This window comes from Lithobates pipiens, unplaced genomic scaffold (genome assembly GCF_037356315.1).
Source record: "Lithobates pipiens isolate NorthernLeopardFrog02 unplaced genomic scaffold, aLitPip1_a1.2 Scaffold_19, whole genome shotgun sequence".
Classification (NCBI taxonomy): domain Eukaryota; kingdom Metazoa; phylum Chordata; class Amphibia; order Anura; family Ranidae; genus Lithobates; species Lithobates pipiens.
Window position 1 is genome coordinate 495,193,654 of NW_027507764.1, and position 16,750 is coordinate 495,210,403.

At 45.8% G+C, this 16,750-nt stretch overlaps 1 protein-coding gene across 1 annotated transcript in view; it reads right to left on the reverse strand.

Moving 5' to 3' along the window:
* TRIQK (triple QxxK/R motif containing) overlaps positions 1-10,753 on the reverse strand; it is a 188,229-nt gene extending 177,476 nt beyond the window's left edge. Inside the window, exon 1 of the mRNA XM_077493022.1 lies at positions 10,573-10,753. The gene's annotated coding sequence lies outside the window, so the exon portion shown is untranslated. The remainder of the gene's footprint in view (positions 1-10,572) is intronic.
* Positions 10,754-16,750: the final 5,997 nt, after the last annotated feature.

The window sequence follows — 16,750 nt, forward strand, 5'->3', positions numbered from 1 at the left end:
GCTTGGGTAGGGGTACTCGGGAGGACATAAGAATAATGCCTCTCATGCAGCCGGCTTACTGCATTTGGTTGGGAATGGTGAGGTACAGGACCCTCTGGATACAGAAGCTCTGTGACAACCTCTCTTTGGAAGAAAAGAAAGGTTAATGTCCCGCCTGAAGTTTTGTATAGCACAAAAGCATTCAGCAAAGCCAATTGAAATAAGTAAGCAGACACTTTTTTGTACCAGCGTCTGGTCTTACGGGAAGTTAGATACGGCGCCAACATCTGGTCATTGAGGTCCACCCCTCCCATATTTTTGTTATATTCGTGGACACAGAGGGGTTTCTCCACAATACCAGTCGCCGTAGAAATTTGGACCGTCGTGTCTGCATGAAGGGCGGTAAGAACGAAAACATTCTTATTATGCCTCCACTTCATAGCGAGCAAATTATTACACCGATAGCAGGCTCTCTCCCCCAGCCTAAGACGGGAATCTACAAGCCGCTGGGGAAAGCCCCGGCGATTAGGTCGCACGGTGCCACATGCTCCAATCTGATGATCAAATAAATGACTAAACAGTGGCACGCTGGTGTAATAGTTGTCCACGTACAAGTGGTACCCCTTTCTGAATAAGGGTGACACCAATTTCCACACTATCTTGCCAGCGCTTCCTATGTAATCAGGGCAGTTCTCCGGCTCTACGTAACTATCTTTACCCTCATAAACCATAAAGCTCCATGCATAGCCTGTGGCCCTGTCACAGCACTTATAGAGCTTGACCCCGTATCTGGTACGCTTGTTGGGAATGTACTGTTTGAATGACAAGCGACCAGTAAACTTAACCAGGGACTCATCAACGCAGACAACTTTTTGGGGAGTAAACAAGTCTGCAAAACGTTGGTTGAAGTGGTTTATGAGGGGCCGAATTTTGTAGAGCCGATCGTATTCAGGGTCTCCACGTGGACGACAAAGTTCATTGTCACTGAAGTGCAAGAACCGCAAGATCTGCTCGTATCGTTTCCTGGACATGGAGTTAGAGAACACGGGCATGTGGTCAGCCGGATGCGTGGACCAATAAGCCCGCATCCGCATGAATTTGTGTGTGCCCATGTTGAGGGAAAGGCCCAGAAACGTCTTAAATTCGGAAACCGTAACTGGTTTCCAATCTCTGGCAAGAGACGGCAACTGGGGATTAGCGGCGATGCGTTGACCAGCATATAAATTGGTTTGGTCCACAATAGATCTATAGAGATCTTCCGTGAGATACAGAGAATAAAAAATCGAGTGGCGTAAAATCATCTGTATCCACCTGAATACCGGGTTGGGCAGTGAATGGGGGAAGTATGGGTTCTGCAGAAGTGGTGGGCACCCAATTAGGATAGGCGAATTCTGCAGGAAGGGCACTATGGGTACGACGGGCCTGTCTTTGTCTTCTTCTTGGTGGCAGCGGGACACTACTTGTGCTTGCCACCTCGCCAGCTTGAACTGCACTTATGGGACTCGCCACGTCACCACGTGATACTGCAGTGCTGGATGTACGTCCAGGGTGTACTAGGCCGCTGGTGCTTGCCAGTTCACCAAAAGGATGAGCGGCGCTAGTACTGGCTCTATACTCCATACGAGGGACTTGCGGTTCCTGCACCTCAACAACATCAGAAAATCGGGGTCGGGTACGCCTGACGTTAGCAGGGACCCCTTCTTCGTCGTCAGAGCTATCTGACATGGAGGCGCTGTCCTATACAGGTTCGTATTCTGAGCCTGAATCTGACAGATCAGTGTCTTCCTCTTCACTATCTGTCATGCTCAGAAACGTGTAGGCCTCTTCACTAGTGTACCTTCGCTTTGCCATTTTGGGCTCTAAATTTAGGGGTACAGTAGTGAGACTCACGGGTAAAAAAGCACCTAGCCTGTCAGCGACTGTATAAAACGCTACAAAAAAAAAACTGTTAGCGATCGCAGGGATCAGGCCTGACTCTGCGAATGCTGCAGTTATGTGTGTTGTGTTTTGTAAGTGACAGTGATCGATCGATACTGCACTTGGGTGGGCTGGGCTGGGCTGGGCAGAGGGGCAAAACGCAGGTGCTAGCAGGTATCTGGATTGATCCTGCTAACAATGCGTTTTTTTAGAACCCTAAATTGCTGGGCACGCTAGTATAGATCTGATCAGATCAGATATTGATCTGTTCGGATACTATACCACTAAGGGAGGTGTATGCTTTGCGCGTGGGTGTTAGCGGTACTGGCACTAACCTAGCACTGCCTGGGGCGACGCAGACCCTTTCTGACCCTAAAACCAAATTTATATCACCCGCCGGGTGATCAGGGGGTTAAACCTTTATTAGGTAATAAATGGCGGGTGCCCTGATGCTATAAAAAGCGAACTACCTAACCAGCGTCACCCGTAACACTTATACGGTGATCACTTGTGAAAGGGTTAACTAAGGGCAATCAGGGGTTAAAACCTTTATTGGGTATTTATATGGGGGTACCTGAAGCTTTATAAAAACCTGACGGGGAACCTAAATAACTAAATAACTAACTGGCTAACCAGCATCACCAGTGACACTTATGCAGCGATCGCTGGTGAAAGGGTTAACTCTAGGGGCAATCAACCTTTATTAGGTTATATATCGGGGTACCTAACGCTATAAAAACCTGGCGTTGAACCTAAAAAAAAACTAGCTTCCTAGCGGGACCAGTGACACTATTGCAGCGATCAGAAAAACGATCGCTTAGTGACACTGGTAAAAGAGGGTGAAAGGGTTAACTGGGAGGGCAATCAAGGGGTTAAACCTTTATTAGGGGGGGGGTAGGGGGCTACCCTGGACCTAAAGGGGCCTAACACTAGCTGCCCTGACACTTTTTACAGTCACAACTGACACTAAATGTAGTGATCAATAAATAAATGAACACTGCATTAGTGACACTGTGACTGGGGGGGGCGGGGGTCCGATCGGGGGGGTGATCGGGGGGTGACTGGGGTGAAATGTGTGCCTGTGTGTACCTATGTGTCAGTGGACTGTTGGTGCACTTACTTGGACGTCTTCCACTCCTCGCTGTCCGGTTCAAAAAGACCGCCACGAGGAGTGTGACATCACTTCCTCCTCCTGTGTTTACATTTTCACAGGGGAGGAAGTTCGTCACTGGCCAGGAGCGATCGAGAGGGGATGGCCAGAAACCAACGGCCATCCCCTCATCGCGGATCGCTCCTGCACCGAAAGGGACCGCCGTATCTAGCGGGAGGGGGTCCGATCGGACCCCCCACCCGCTAGAAGGCAGGCACGTACATCTACGTGATTGTGCCTGCCTGTGCCATTGTGTTGACGTACATTGGCAATACGGCGGTCCTGAAGTGGTTAATGGAGAGACCCTGTAGGTCTCCTACCCATCTAGCTGTGGTAATTGCCAGCAGGAAGGCCAATTTAAAACTTAAGAACTTAAAAGGAAACTCTGTGTCTATCACTCTTTCTGAGCAGCCTTTACCACTGAGGATTTGGCGCTCACTAACCAGGCCGTCAGATGGAAGAACTCCGGTGTGGGGGTGAAACACTGGACCCTGATAGAGTAAGTCCGGAAGCTTCCAGGGAGGCGCTACTGACAGCGCTTTCAAGGTTGCAAACTACACCCACTTTGACCATCATGGAGCTACCAGGAAGAAGTGGCTCAAGGACCAGTTGAGTTTTTGAATGACTCGAGAAATCAGTGCCAGAGGAGGGAAGGCATAAGCCAATTGGAACTTCCATTCCTAGGCTAGGGCATCCAGGCCCTCTGACTCCCTTTCCTGAGAGAGGGAGAAGAACTTATTTACCTCCCTGTTATTGGCAAAGAGGTCTATTTCTGGGCAACCACATTTTTGGTTAATGCCTGGAATACCTTGGGGTTCAGCTCCCAGTCTGACAGGTTGGCAACTGACAAAGTCTGCTTCCCGATTGTCCGCCCCCTTTATGTAGGCTGATGACAGAGAGATTACCCCGGGCTCGGCCCAGCTCAAAATCTCCTTTGCAGAGCTTAAATGGGCTTTGGATCTGAGCTCCCTGAGGTTGGAAGAGGATCTGGCTACCCTCTTGTCCCAGGTGCCCTGTGCCTTGGCCTTTTCTAGGTGGGCTCCCCAACCCCAGGCACTGGTGTGTCCATGGTGAGCTTTAGTGGATCCCACGGTCTGCCTTTTTACAGGACTAACCACCACTCCAGGAAAGATATTACCTGAGGAGTTATGACTAAACTTTCATCTAGGGATTCGTTCCTTTTGTCCCAAGAGGACACTGTCTGGAAATTCCCTTGATCAAGAAGTTTCCCCATTTCTAAATTTTCCCTTCACTGTGGTTGAAAACGAACATCGATTTGACCCCACTAACGATTAGAAAATCGAACAAATGTTCTTAAAAATGACTTTTTTTGAAGGAAGAAATTGTTTTTGTATGGCCAGCATATAATAGATTACATTTCTGTTTGAAAATCTGCAAAACAATCTTTAATTTTTTGTTTCTTTAAATAAACTTTGATCTGAGCCCGATGATATTTACCAGATTCAACCTCCAAATAATATATACAATATATCTCTTCAGTCTGTTATTCTCAGTGGACAAGAGATGTTGTTCCCTAACCATATAGCTGGTTATTTATGTTTACCATTGCATACAAATATTGAAGAATAAAATTGCCTTTTTTTAACCTTTACATATTAACTAAATTATAAACACTTTAAGGTTATTAACCAAAACAATAAAATCGGCCAATTAATCGATTATGAAAATAATTGTTAGCTGCAGCCCTAATCTAAACGCATCAAAATTACACCACAGTGAATATAAAACACATCAAATTTCACCAGAGAGCATCTAAAATACACCAGAAAGAATATAAAAACATATCAAAAATACACCACAGTGCACCTAAACGCATAAAAATACACCAGAGAACATCTAAATGCATAAAACACACCACAGTGCATCTAAACACATCAAAAAAATACCACAGTGCATCTAAACGCATTAAAAATACACCAGAGAGCATCTAAACGCATCAAAAATACACCAAAGTGCAAAATACATGAATCACAATATCAGATAATAATCTCTGATCACCATGGTAACGGATATAATCAGAGCCCTACCCCCTCTCCCCTGAGCTCCTCTCCGTGTCTCCTCTGTCGGCCACCTGGGGCAGAGCTTCCCCATCATCACCCCACCTACCAAAACCCGCTATATACACCTCCCCATTACTTCCGGTACCAACCAGAGCTCTATGTTAATTACCAGGAGGACTGTATAGTGATCGCACATTATAGGAAGTGCTGGCCTCTAGTGGCACCGGGGATCAGTACAGTCACTGAAATGTCACCAGAGACATCTCATTATACTAATATTATCAATTGCATTTACAATAATTATTATTCTTTTAAAGCGGTTCTTCACCCTAAAGGGGAAATTCCGCTAATCTGATCCCCCCTCCCCTCCGGTGCCACAATCGGCATCTTTCAGGGGGGAGGGGGGTGCAGTTACCTGGATAATCCAGGTATCTGCACCCACTTCCGGGCAGACCGCTGCAGACCCCCGCAGACGCCCCGCCCCCCCCCATTGTGTTCTGGGAAACGCACAGTTCCCAGGACACAGCGGGGGATCTGAAGAGATGCGCAGCGCGACTCGCGCATGCGCAGTAGGGAACCGGGCAGTGAAGCCACCATGCTTCACTTCCCGATTCCCTGACAGAGGATGGCGGCGGTGGCAGCAGCGAGACGAGCGATCGCTCGTCATCTGCCGCCGACATCGCTGGACCCTGGGACAGGTAAGTGTGATTTTATTAAAAGTCAGCAGCTGCAATATTAGTAGCTGCTGGCTTTTAATATTTTTTTTTTTAGGGGCAGAACCACTTTAACTATAACTACAATATCCCTAATAATATTACATTAACTAAAAATGAAATATTTACATTGTATTGCTATTATATTACTATAAAATATAGGATCTCCTATGAATAACAATAATTAATTACAATACATAAAATAATAATAAATAAAAATAATAAATAATGATCTGATGTAAAAATGCATCAGAGCACATCAAACACATGACTTGGCAGTTAAAGGGTTAAAAATTGAGAACTAATTTGTGTAATAATGATAAAATAAAAAATGAAAAGATTTGATTTGCAGGGAGGATTTATACGGCTCCATTCACATCATAGGAATACATATTTCAGCCATGGAACTATAAGGGTTAAATCTCACTCATTATAACATGCTCTTACAGGTGCCGTATCCCTATTAGATCCATATACTGAGCCTACAGGCTGAATTCACAAAGCTCACAAATAAGGACATGGCTCCTTTAACCGTTTCAGCCCCGGAAGATTTTTACTCCCTTCCTGACCAGAGCACTTTTTGCAATTCAGCACTGCGTCACTTTAAATGACAATTGCGCAGCCATGCGACGTGGCTCCCAAACAAAATTTTTCCCCACAAATAGAGCTTTCTTTTGGTGGTATTTTCTGCGCTATAAACAAAAAAAAGTGACAATTTTGAAAAAAAAAAAAAAAACAATATTTTTTACATTTTGCTCTAATAAACATCCCCAAAAATATATCAAAAATATGTTTTCCTCAGTTTAGGCCAATGCGTATTCTTTGACATATTTTTGGTAAAAAAATAGCAATAAGTGTTTATTGATTGGTTTGCACAAAAGTTATAGCATTTACAAAATAGGGGATCATTTTATGGCATTTTTTTTACTAGTAATGGAGGCGATCTGCGATTTTTATTGTGACTGCGACATTATGGCTAACACATCGGACATTTTTGACACATTTTTGGACCATTGTCGTTTATACAGCAATCAGTGCTATACAAATGCACGATCCTGTGTAAATGACACTGGCAGTGAAGGGGTTAACCACTAGGGGGCAGGGTAAGGGTTAAGTGTGTCCTGGGGCATGTTTCTAACTGTGGGGGACGTGGCTACATGTGACATTTCACTGATCTCTGCTGCCAATCACAGGGAGCAGAGATCAGTGACGCTGTCACTAGGCAGAATGGGGAGATGCTTGTTTACATTAGCATCTCCCCGTTCTTCCTTCCCGTGAGACGATTGAGGGTATACCCGCTGCAATCGAGCCCGCAGGACCCGCGATCCAAATCACTGAGGTCCGGCCTGCACATGCGATGGCACGGCGGCAAATTTAAAAAGGGACGTACCTGTCCGTGCCATTCTGCCGACGTACATCAGCGTGCGCAGCGTCATCAGCTGAGCCGATATAAAGAGTGGCAGGGAAGGCAGGCAGCAGAATGAACATCAGCGGGATACAGACACAGAGATTGGTAAGTATTGTGGATATTGATAGATACAAAATAACTGAAACTCTTTCATTGGATTCCCCCCCCCCCCCCCATTGATGAGGGATCACCACCCCCCCTCCTATGTACACATGCATAGGGCTTGCCTCAGACATTGATAAGGCCCCCCCCCCATTATACACATGTATAGGGATGGCCACGGATATTGATGAGGGGTCCCCCTATATGTATACATGTATAGGGATGGCAATGGACATTGCTGGCTCTTGTCCTGTAAACAGCAATCTGCTGATTTTTAAAGAAAACAGTAATTCTTGGCACTGTATACATGGAGCCAAGTCCCCCCTCCCCCCATCTGTCAACCAAATTTTTTTTTTTAACAAGCCTTGCACTCCGCTTATTACAGGCTGCGATTATTTAATGCCTTTAGGATGCAGGTGGCGTAATCTCCAGCGCTGCATTCTCCAACAATTACAGATTCCCGGCCTGCCCCTGATTGGTTGATATAGAAGCCAGAACTTACATTTAATTATTAGACACTGCAGTGCAGAAGATGACTCCGTCTGCACCCCACAGGCATTAAATAGACCCTTTATGCCCCCCTGCTGAACAAATGGTGCCCCACTAAATTTCTGCAGGTCTGTGCTGTAAGCTCCCACAGACAGTATCTATTTCATCATTTGCCTGGAATTCTGCCTTAGACCCCACCCACACTTGGCGATTTGGAATGACCGGCAGAAGTGCTGGGATTCTGCCTGCAATGGCAAATCATGGGAAAATGTGCATTTTTCTTAACCACTTATGGACCACCCACCGCAGTTTTATGTCAGTACTTTGAAGAGGAATATAGTTATGGCAGCAGCTAGCTGCCATAACCCTGGCATCCTCTTCTTCGGCAGGCGGTCCGCTCTCAGATAAAAGTAGTCTCGGCAGGGGATTCCCCACAAGATCACTTTTATTGGCGGTGGGAAAGGGGCCCCCCTCCCGCCGCGCTTTGGTGCTCTCCGCCGCTTCCAACGGGTCCGGTAAGCGATCAGATGTTTTCCCTAGCCTGACATGGAGAAGAGTGAGCAGAATATGGTCCCCACTCGTATTTAATATTATTGCAGGGCGGTAGCGATGTCAAAACCACTTTGAAAAGGGACTTTTTTTTTTTTTTTTTTAAATGACAATTTAATTATTATTTTTTATTATTATTGCATTCTAAGTCTTTTTGACCCCAGATCTCATTAAAAGCAGGTCCTGTCATGCTTTTTTTTTCCCCTATTACAAAGGAAGTTTACATTCCTTGTAATAGGAATAAAAGTGACAAAAAAAAAAAAAAACAGTGTCAAAATACAAAAAAAAAAAAGAGTTTATTTTTTTTATTTTTTTAAATGTGCCCCATCCCGACAAGTTTATGTGCAGAAGCGAACGCATATGTGAGCAGTGCCCGCATATGAAAAATGGTGCTCAAACCACACGAGGTATCACCACGATCAGTAGAGCGAGATCAATAATTCTAGACCTAGACCTTCTCTGTAACTCAAAACATGAAACCTGTAGAATTTTTTAAACATGGCCTATGGAGGTTTTTAAGGGTAAATGTCGCCATTCCATTTGAAGCTTGACATGTTGGGTATCAATTTACTCGGTGTAACGTTCTTTCACGCTACAGGAGACAGCCAGCGCTCTACACGGCGGCATGATGAGCGAGGTGGCTGACGTACTACAGGAGGCGGCCACAGACAGCCGACTCGCTACAGGAGACGGCAGCAGGGGCGTAACTATAGGGGGTGCAGCAGTTGCGACCGCAACTGGGCCCTGTGATGCAGGGGGCCCATGCAGCCCCCTCTACATATGGCCGACAGCAGCATAGGCAGCTAGCACACACTATTACATACCCCCTCCATATCCCCCTGGGGACAGGGACCCCTTCTCACGTGGGGACATGAACCCCACCTCCCCTGGCAACAGGGACCCCTTCTCACCTGGGGGCAGTAACTTCATCTGCCCTGGAGAAAAGGACCTCATCTCTTCTGGGGACGGGGACCCAATCCTGCCTAGGGACAGTCCCCCAATGGGGCACCTAAAAATGTAAAAAAATAAATAAATAAAAACTACTGATACCAGTGGTGGAACTACAGGGCTCACAAAGGTCATACCTCTGACCACACCCTGGAGTTCCACCACCAGACTCGGAGGGGAGGGCCCTGGCTGGGGTTCAGGGGGGCCCTTCATGGTTTCTTGCATCGGGGCCCTGAAGGTTCTAGTTACGCCACTGGACGGCAGGCATGGTTGTGCTACAGGAGATGCGGGCATGGAGCACGAGGCGGCCAGAGATGGACAGCACGCTACAGGAGACAGCGGGCATGGTGTGTGAGGCGGCTGATGGGCTACATGAGATGGCCAATGCGCTACAGTAGATGGCGGACATAGTGCGCGAGGCAGCCGACGTGCTACAGATGGCCACACAGACGGCTGAAACGCTACAGGAGACAGCGGGCATGGTGTGCGAGGCGGTAGACGCGCTACAGGAGACAGCCACAGTCGGCGGACACACTACAGGAGATGTGGGCATGGTGCACGAGGTGGTGGATGCGCTACAGCAGATGGCGGTCATAGTGCATGAGGCGGCAGATACGCTACAGGAGGCATCCACAGACAGCCGACGCGCTACAGGTGATGGCGGGCATGGTGCGCAAGGCGGCGGACGCGCTACAGGAGACGGCCACAGACTGAGAACATGTTGTAGAAGTTGTTGGAGACATGAGACTGATAGAATTCACTAGAACAGGGCACTAGTGAAACACATTAGCGTGCACCAAAGCGTGTCCATATTTTATGTTATACACCCGTGTGCCCCTAAGGCCGCATTCACACCTAGTGTAGGGGAACCTGCGTCCCCATGCATTATCTTTAGTACATCTTCACACAGCGCACATAGGACAATCCATTCATCTTCCTAAACCTTTTCTAGCAGGGAGTGTGAGGTGGTAAAGGGCACATGGGCTCAGTGCACTCGGGGTGCCAATAGGAAGCATGCTGTGTGTTTGCAGCACATTATTCCCAGGCTCTGCGTGTTCCGGTGTGAGCGCCGCCTGAATGTTTATCATACTTGTACTTCACGGCATGCAATGACCATGTGGCAGGTTGTCATGAATTTGGCGCCAACCTCCTGAATACATTCCCCATGTTTCACGGACTGAATGCCCCTCAGTGTGAGGAGAGAGCTCTGAGAACCCAGCACAGCCCACCCCCGGTGACGTCACCCGCCCGGGCTCCCCCGGTGCCCTCCAGTCACGGTGCACAGGCCGCTCCTACCTCCGTCCAGCGGGTGCCGCTCCTTGCACGGTGCACACAGGGCGGGGAGGAATGTGGGATCTCCCGGTGACTCGGTGTGTCCGGTCTCGGAGTACAGGCCACAATGACACGTAGACGGGGCGCTGTGTACACGGAGCTCACATTTCACAGCTCTGGCTGGAGTGTGTGTTTGTTTTTAAAGGAGCCCGCCCTGTCATAGGAAACAATGCAAGGGAAGGCTGTGTGCCTGGCTGCCCCCCACCTCTGCAGGATAGCCCCCAATATCCACATTGCCCCACCCAATGGGGGGCACAGAGCTCGAATATCTTCTTATTCTCCTCTATGAGGAATGGACATTAACTCCTTCCTGCCTAAACCTTTTCTGACATTTGTTGCTAACAAATTAAAATCAGTATTTATTGCTAGAAAATGACTTAGAACCCCCCAGGCATTCTATATATATTCTATATATCACCTAGAGAACAAAATGATGATCATTGCAATATTTTATGTCACACTGTATTCATGCATTGGCCTTTGAGATCGATTTTGTTTTGGAAGAAATACACTTTCATGAATTAACACAAAACTGTAACGTTAAACACAACAAATGTTCCTTGAGCACTATGAACCGTCAGCCGTCTGATGTACGTATCCTGGAAAATATAGATTGAGCTATTGAGTCCAGTGCAGCCGCCAACCACTGGAAAAGGTGGATAAGGCCCCTTTCACACTTCAGGCGGACCTGAACGGATGCTCCATAGAGCTCTATGGAGCGTCGGATGTCAGCGGTGACATGTCCGCTGACATCCGACCCGCTCCGATCCGAAAAAGTGTGACGGAGGAAAAAGGTATTGTTCCATCTGTCATCGGATCGGATCGGATGACGACGGACACTGTGGTCCGTCGTCACCCGATCTCCCATAGGGGAGAGTGGCACTGACAGGTCCATCCCTGCGCAGTGTGCAAAGACGGACCCGTCATCTTCCTGCTCAGCTGAGATCACTCCGGCGATCCCCGCTGAGCAAACGGATATCCACGGGGTGGATCAGCACTGAACATCCCCGTGTGAAAGGACCCTAAGGAAACACTGAAAACAAAGAAGCATCCAGCATAAAAATTTGCAAACCTTTAGGCCCTTTTCACACTGGGGCGGTGGGTGTGTCTATTTTTAGTGGTGCTTTACCATCAATTTCGGGGAGCTATTCGACCACTAGCGGGGTTCTTTTACCCCCCACTAGCGACTGAGAAAGGGTTAAAAAAACAGCCGCAAAAGGCTTAAAACCACCGCAAAGCGCTATGCCAGCGGTATAGTCACGCTGCCCCTGATTTCAATAGATACACTATACACCGCTCCTTCACCAATCAAAAGATGCCGCTAGCAGGACTTTTTTTAGCGTCCTGCCCACGGACCGCTCTGGTGTGAAAGCCCTCGGGACTTTCACATTGGAGACACAGCAGCGGCTCTTTCAGGGCGCTTTGCAGGTGCTGTTTTTAGCGCTGTAGTGCCTGCAAAGCGTGTGAAAGGGGGCTTAGCCAAGTAAAAAATGATATTATTTGATGCACACACTACAGAACCCCCCAAACATATATTTTTTTTTAGTAGACACCCTAGAGAATAAAATGGTGGTTGTTGCAATATTTTATGTCGCACTGTATTTGCACAGCGGTCTTTCAAATGCATTTTTTTGGGGAAAAAATTTCTTTAATGAATAAAAAAAAAAAAAAAACAAACAAAAAAAAAAAACTAACCAGTAAAGTTAGCCCATTTTAAATTTTTTTTTGTATAATGTGAACGATTTTACGTCACGAGAATCATAAGAGAACCGTGATCTTTTTATTCTAAGCATAAAAATCGTGATTCTCGTTTTGCCCAGAATCGTGCAGCTCTACTGATAGTTGAAGTTTATCGGTTGATGTTAACCCCTCTTTACCTGGATGTCATAGTGGTGAATGAATGAATGAAATACTTATATAGCGCACAATGCGAACTGAATCGCCTCTAGTACTGTACTTATTTTTTCACATTATATCTACAATGACTATTTGTTTTTATGATTGCCTTTGCAAATGCCTACAAATTTCTTATCATTGACAGTTGTTTTCATTTTTCTCAAGAGGGCATCAAAAAAATACATTTTTTATTTGGCTAAAGGGTTGCACATTTTTATGCTAGACCCATAGAGCACTGCTTCTTTGTTTTCAAAACAGTAAAGTTAGCCCAATTTTTTTGTATAATGTGAAAGATGATGTTACGCTGAGTAAATAGATACCCAACACGTCATGCTTTAAAATTGCGCACGCTCGTGGAATAGCCACAAACTATGGTACCTTAAAATCTCCTTAGACAACACTTAAAGAATTTCCTCAGGTTACCAGTTTAGGCCCCATGTACACGGACGCTGCTCAATGTACGTTCAGAGGCAGTTGGACGCTTTTTTCAACTGCCCCTGAACTCATTCAATGTTATCCTATGTGACCATGTACACAGTCTCGTTTATTTTCGTTTCTAGGCAGTTGCGTTTAACAGCGTTTCTTCTAAAGCAAAAAAATGGGTTCAGACGCAGAAGTTTCCAATGTTTAAGACGCCAAACGTGGCAACTCGCGTTTCGTTTATAGGAGTTTTCTGTTTTTGGGCATTTAAAAAAAATATTTATATATTTTTTTAAACGCTTCTAAACGCAAACGTGGCAAAATGCCACTAAACGCGGCATGTAAATGCGGCAAAACGGACGTTTTAAAAGTGGGTTACTGTCTGTCAAGTTAAATAGTTCTGGAGAGGTTGTAAAAATGTCCCGTGTACATGGGGCCTGATGCCGCGTACACACGACCGGACTTTACGGCAGAAAAGGTCCGATGATCTTCCCGACTAACTTTCTGCGGAGTTCTGACAGACCTCCGAACGAACGGACTTGCCCACACATGAACGGACCGTTCGCTTCTGCACGCAAGTTTGGAGGGACAGGGCACGTTAAACTTTTTTTTTCTTATTTATTTATTTGTTTTTACACTGTCCATTAATTTTTATTTTTATCACTTTTATTGCGGTTACAAGGACTGTAAACATCCCTTGTGACAGTAATAGGCAGTGACAGGTACTCTTTATGGAGAGATCTGTGATCTATAACACCCCAAATCCCTCCTTTGCACTTCAAAGCAACCAGACTTGGTATTTTGAATGCTTTTAATACTGTCATTTTTTTTAAATCTAGCACCTGTAAGTTTCCAGTAAACAGGAAGTGATGACATCACTTCCAGGTTACAAAATCCAAGACCCAATCAAAGCCGATTCCAGCTTTGTTCGGGTTTACAGCCAGCCATCGGACGTGTCGGCTGGTCGCTCGGACCTCCTGGTGGAATGGGAGAGCACAGGCGAGCTACAGGAAGGAGGAGAGCTTGTAATGACAGCTGAGTGGCTGCTTAGCCGCATCGGTTGTTATTACAAGAAAGCTAACTGTCTGCTCTAAAAAACGGTACCGGGTTGCAGGCATTACCCCAGTGCAAACCTTTGAAGCCAAAGGCTGCATATTTGCGTTATGTCAGCATGAAGGGATTAACCACTTCCCGACCAGCGCACGACGATGTACATCGACAGAATGGCACGGGCAGGCATATTGGCATACAGGTACGTCCAATATTCAATGCCGCCCTGCCATCGGGAGCATCCGGCGGCGGCGCGCTCCCACGCTGGTCGGGACCCCCGTGAGTCTGGTCGCAGGACCCGCGGACTCGATCGCCGCGGGCATTCCCGCGATCGTCTCACGGAGCGGCCGAATGGAGGAAATGCCGAGTAAACAGCATTTCTCCATTCTGCCTAGCAACTAGTGACGCTGATCTCTGCTCCATGTGATTGGAGCAGAGATCAGTGTTCACTAAATGAAAGCCCAACCCCCCACAGTTAGTAACACACCCCTAGGAACACTTAACCCCTACACTGCCACCCACTGGTTAACCCCATTCACTGCCAGTGTCATTTACGGTACACAGGAATCACTGCATTTATATAGCAGTGATTACTGTATAAATGACAATGGTCCCAAAAATGTGTCAAAAATGTCCGATGGGTCCCCCACAATGTCGCAGTCACAATAAAAATCGCTGATCGCCGCCATTACTAGTAAAAAAAAATAATAAAAAATTATTAATAAAAATGCTATAAAACTATCCCTATTTTGTAAACGCTATAACTTTTGCGCAAACCAATCAATAATCGCTTATTGCGATTTTTTTTTTACCAAAAATATGTAGAAGAATACGTATCGGCCTAAACTGAGGGAAAAAAATGTTTTTTTATATATTTTTGGGGGATATTTATTATAACAAAAAGTAAAAAATAATGCGTTTTTTTCAAAATTGTCGCTCTATTTTTCTTTATAGCGCAAAAAATAAAAACCGCAGGGGTGATCAAATACCACCAAAAGAAAGCTCTATTTGTGGGAAAAAAAGGACGTCAATTTTGTTTGGGAGCCACGTCGCACGACCGCGCAATTGTCAGTTAAAGCGACGCAGTGCCGAATCGCAAAAAGTGGTCTGGCATGAAGGGATTAACCACTTAACCAGCCAGCAAATTGGTCCGGTCTGAAAGGGGTTAAAGTGTAAGGAAATGCAATACTTTTTGGTTTAGTTATGGGGAGAGGGATTAGACCACCTGTCAGGTTTTTATTGCTGTCTGTGTCCCCATTACAGAGATGCACCCTCTTTTAGTCTTGTCTACCATCTTCACTGAGCATGAAAGTAAAAAAAACAGCATTTTAGCTTGCACATGATTGGATGATAAATTCAGCAAAGCTTCCACTCATTTCAGATCTACCCCTTAGATTTAGAGGGACTGCACTTCCAAGTGCACTTGCAGTGCAAAGTGGAGTTGCACTTTTTAAATAACCCCCTATGTGTCTTTCGTGTTCTATCTTAGCTGCCCTAATTGCACCCTTACATTTCTTGTTGCAGTCTTTATAAAGTCTGAATGCTGATGATCCCTCAATCTTGTATTTTTTGAAGGCCTTCTCCTTTGCTTTTATATGCATTTTTTCATTGGAGTTAAGCCATCCAGGACTTTTTTGCTCTTTTAAATTTATTATCCAACGGGATGCATTGGCTAATGCCCTTATTTAATATGTTCTTAAAGCAAACCCATCTCTCCTCCGTGTTCTTTGTTCCCAAGATTTTATCCCAATTTATATCTTCTAGCAAGGTTTGTAGTTTAGGGAAGTTGGCTCTTTTGAAATTCATTGTCTTTGTATTCCCCTTATGTTTCCTATTTGTGTGATTTATACTGAAGCCAATTGACTTCTTTCCTAAATTGCCCTGTATTTCCACATCCATGATCAGGTCTGTATTGTTGGTAATCAGTAGATCCAGTACCTCTTTATTTCTAGTTGGTGCGTCTACTATCTGAACCATGAAATTGTCTTGCAAGACATTTAGGAACTGGCGAGCCTTAGACAAATGCGTGGTCCCTCTGCCCAGTCTATGTCTGGACAATCAAAAGTCGCCATTATGATAACACTTCCTATCCTTGCTGCTAAACCAACTTGTGATAGGAAAACCATCTCCCCCTCCTTCAGGTTAGGGGGCCTATAGCATACTCCCAGTATTATTTTCCCCTAAACTTCATCCCTCTGGAGCTCTACCCATAAGGATTCCACCTCCTCCCTAGCTCCCTTAGTGATGTCATCTCTCACATTCACTTGTACATTATTCTTGATATATAGGCATACCTCTTCCCCTTTTTTACCCTCTCTATCCCTGCGATAAAGTGTATACCCTTGAATGTTTGCCAGCCAATGATGAGAGCTGTTGAACCAGGTCTATGAAATTCCCACAAAATCCAAATCCTCCTTGTACAATAGTATCTCTAGTTCACCCATTTTGTCCGACAGGCTCCTAGCATTGGTGAACATGCCACGTAGTATAGACCGGTCACATATTATCCTCTTATTGGGTGTTCTGAGATTGCAACTAAAAATTGTTACTATACTTACCTTGGGTTTATGTGCTTTAGTCAACCTACCGCTAATGCCCCCAATACTACCCTCTGGAATATTTTCTGTGCTATCTCTACCTCTGGGCCCTCCCCACCATCGCCTAGTTTAAAAACTCCTAACTTTTCAGCCATCTTCACTTCAAGCAGATCTGCACCCTCCTCATTTAGGTGCCGTCCGTCCCTTCTCTAGTACTGGTGACCGACTGAGAAGTCGGC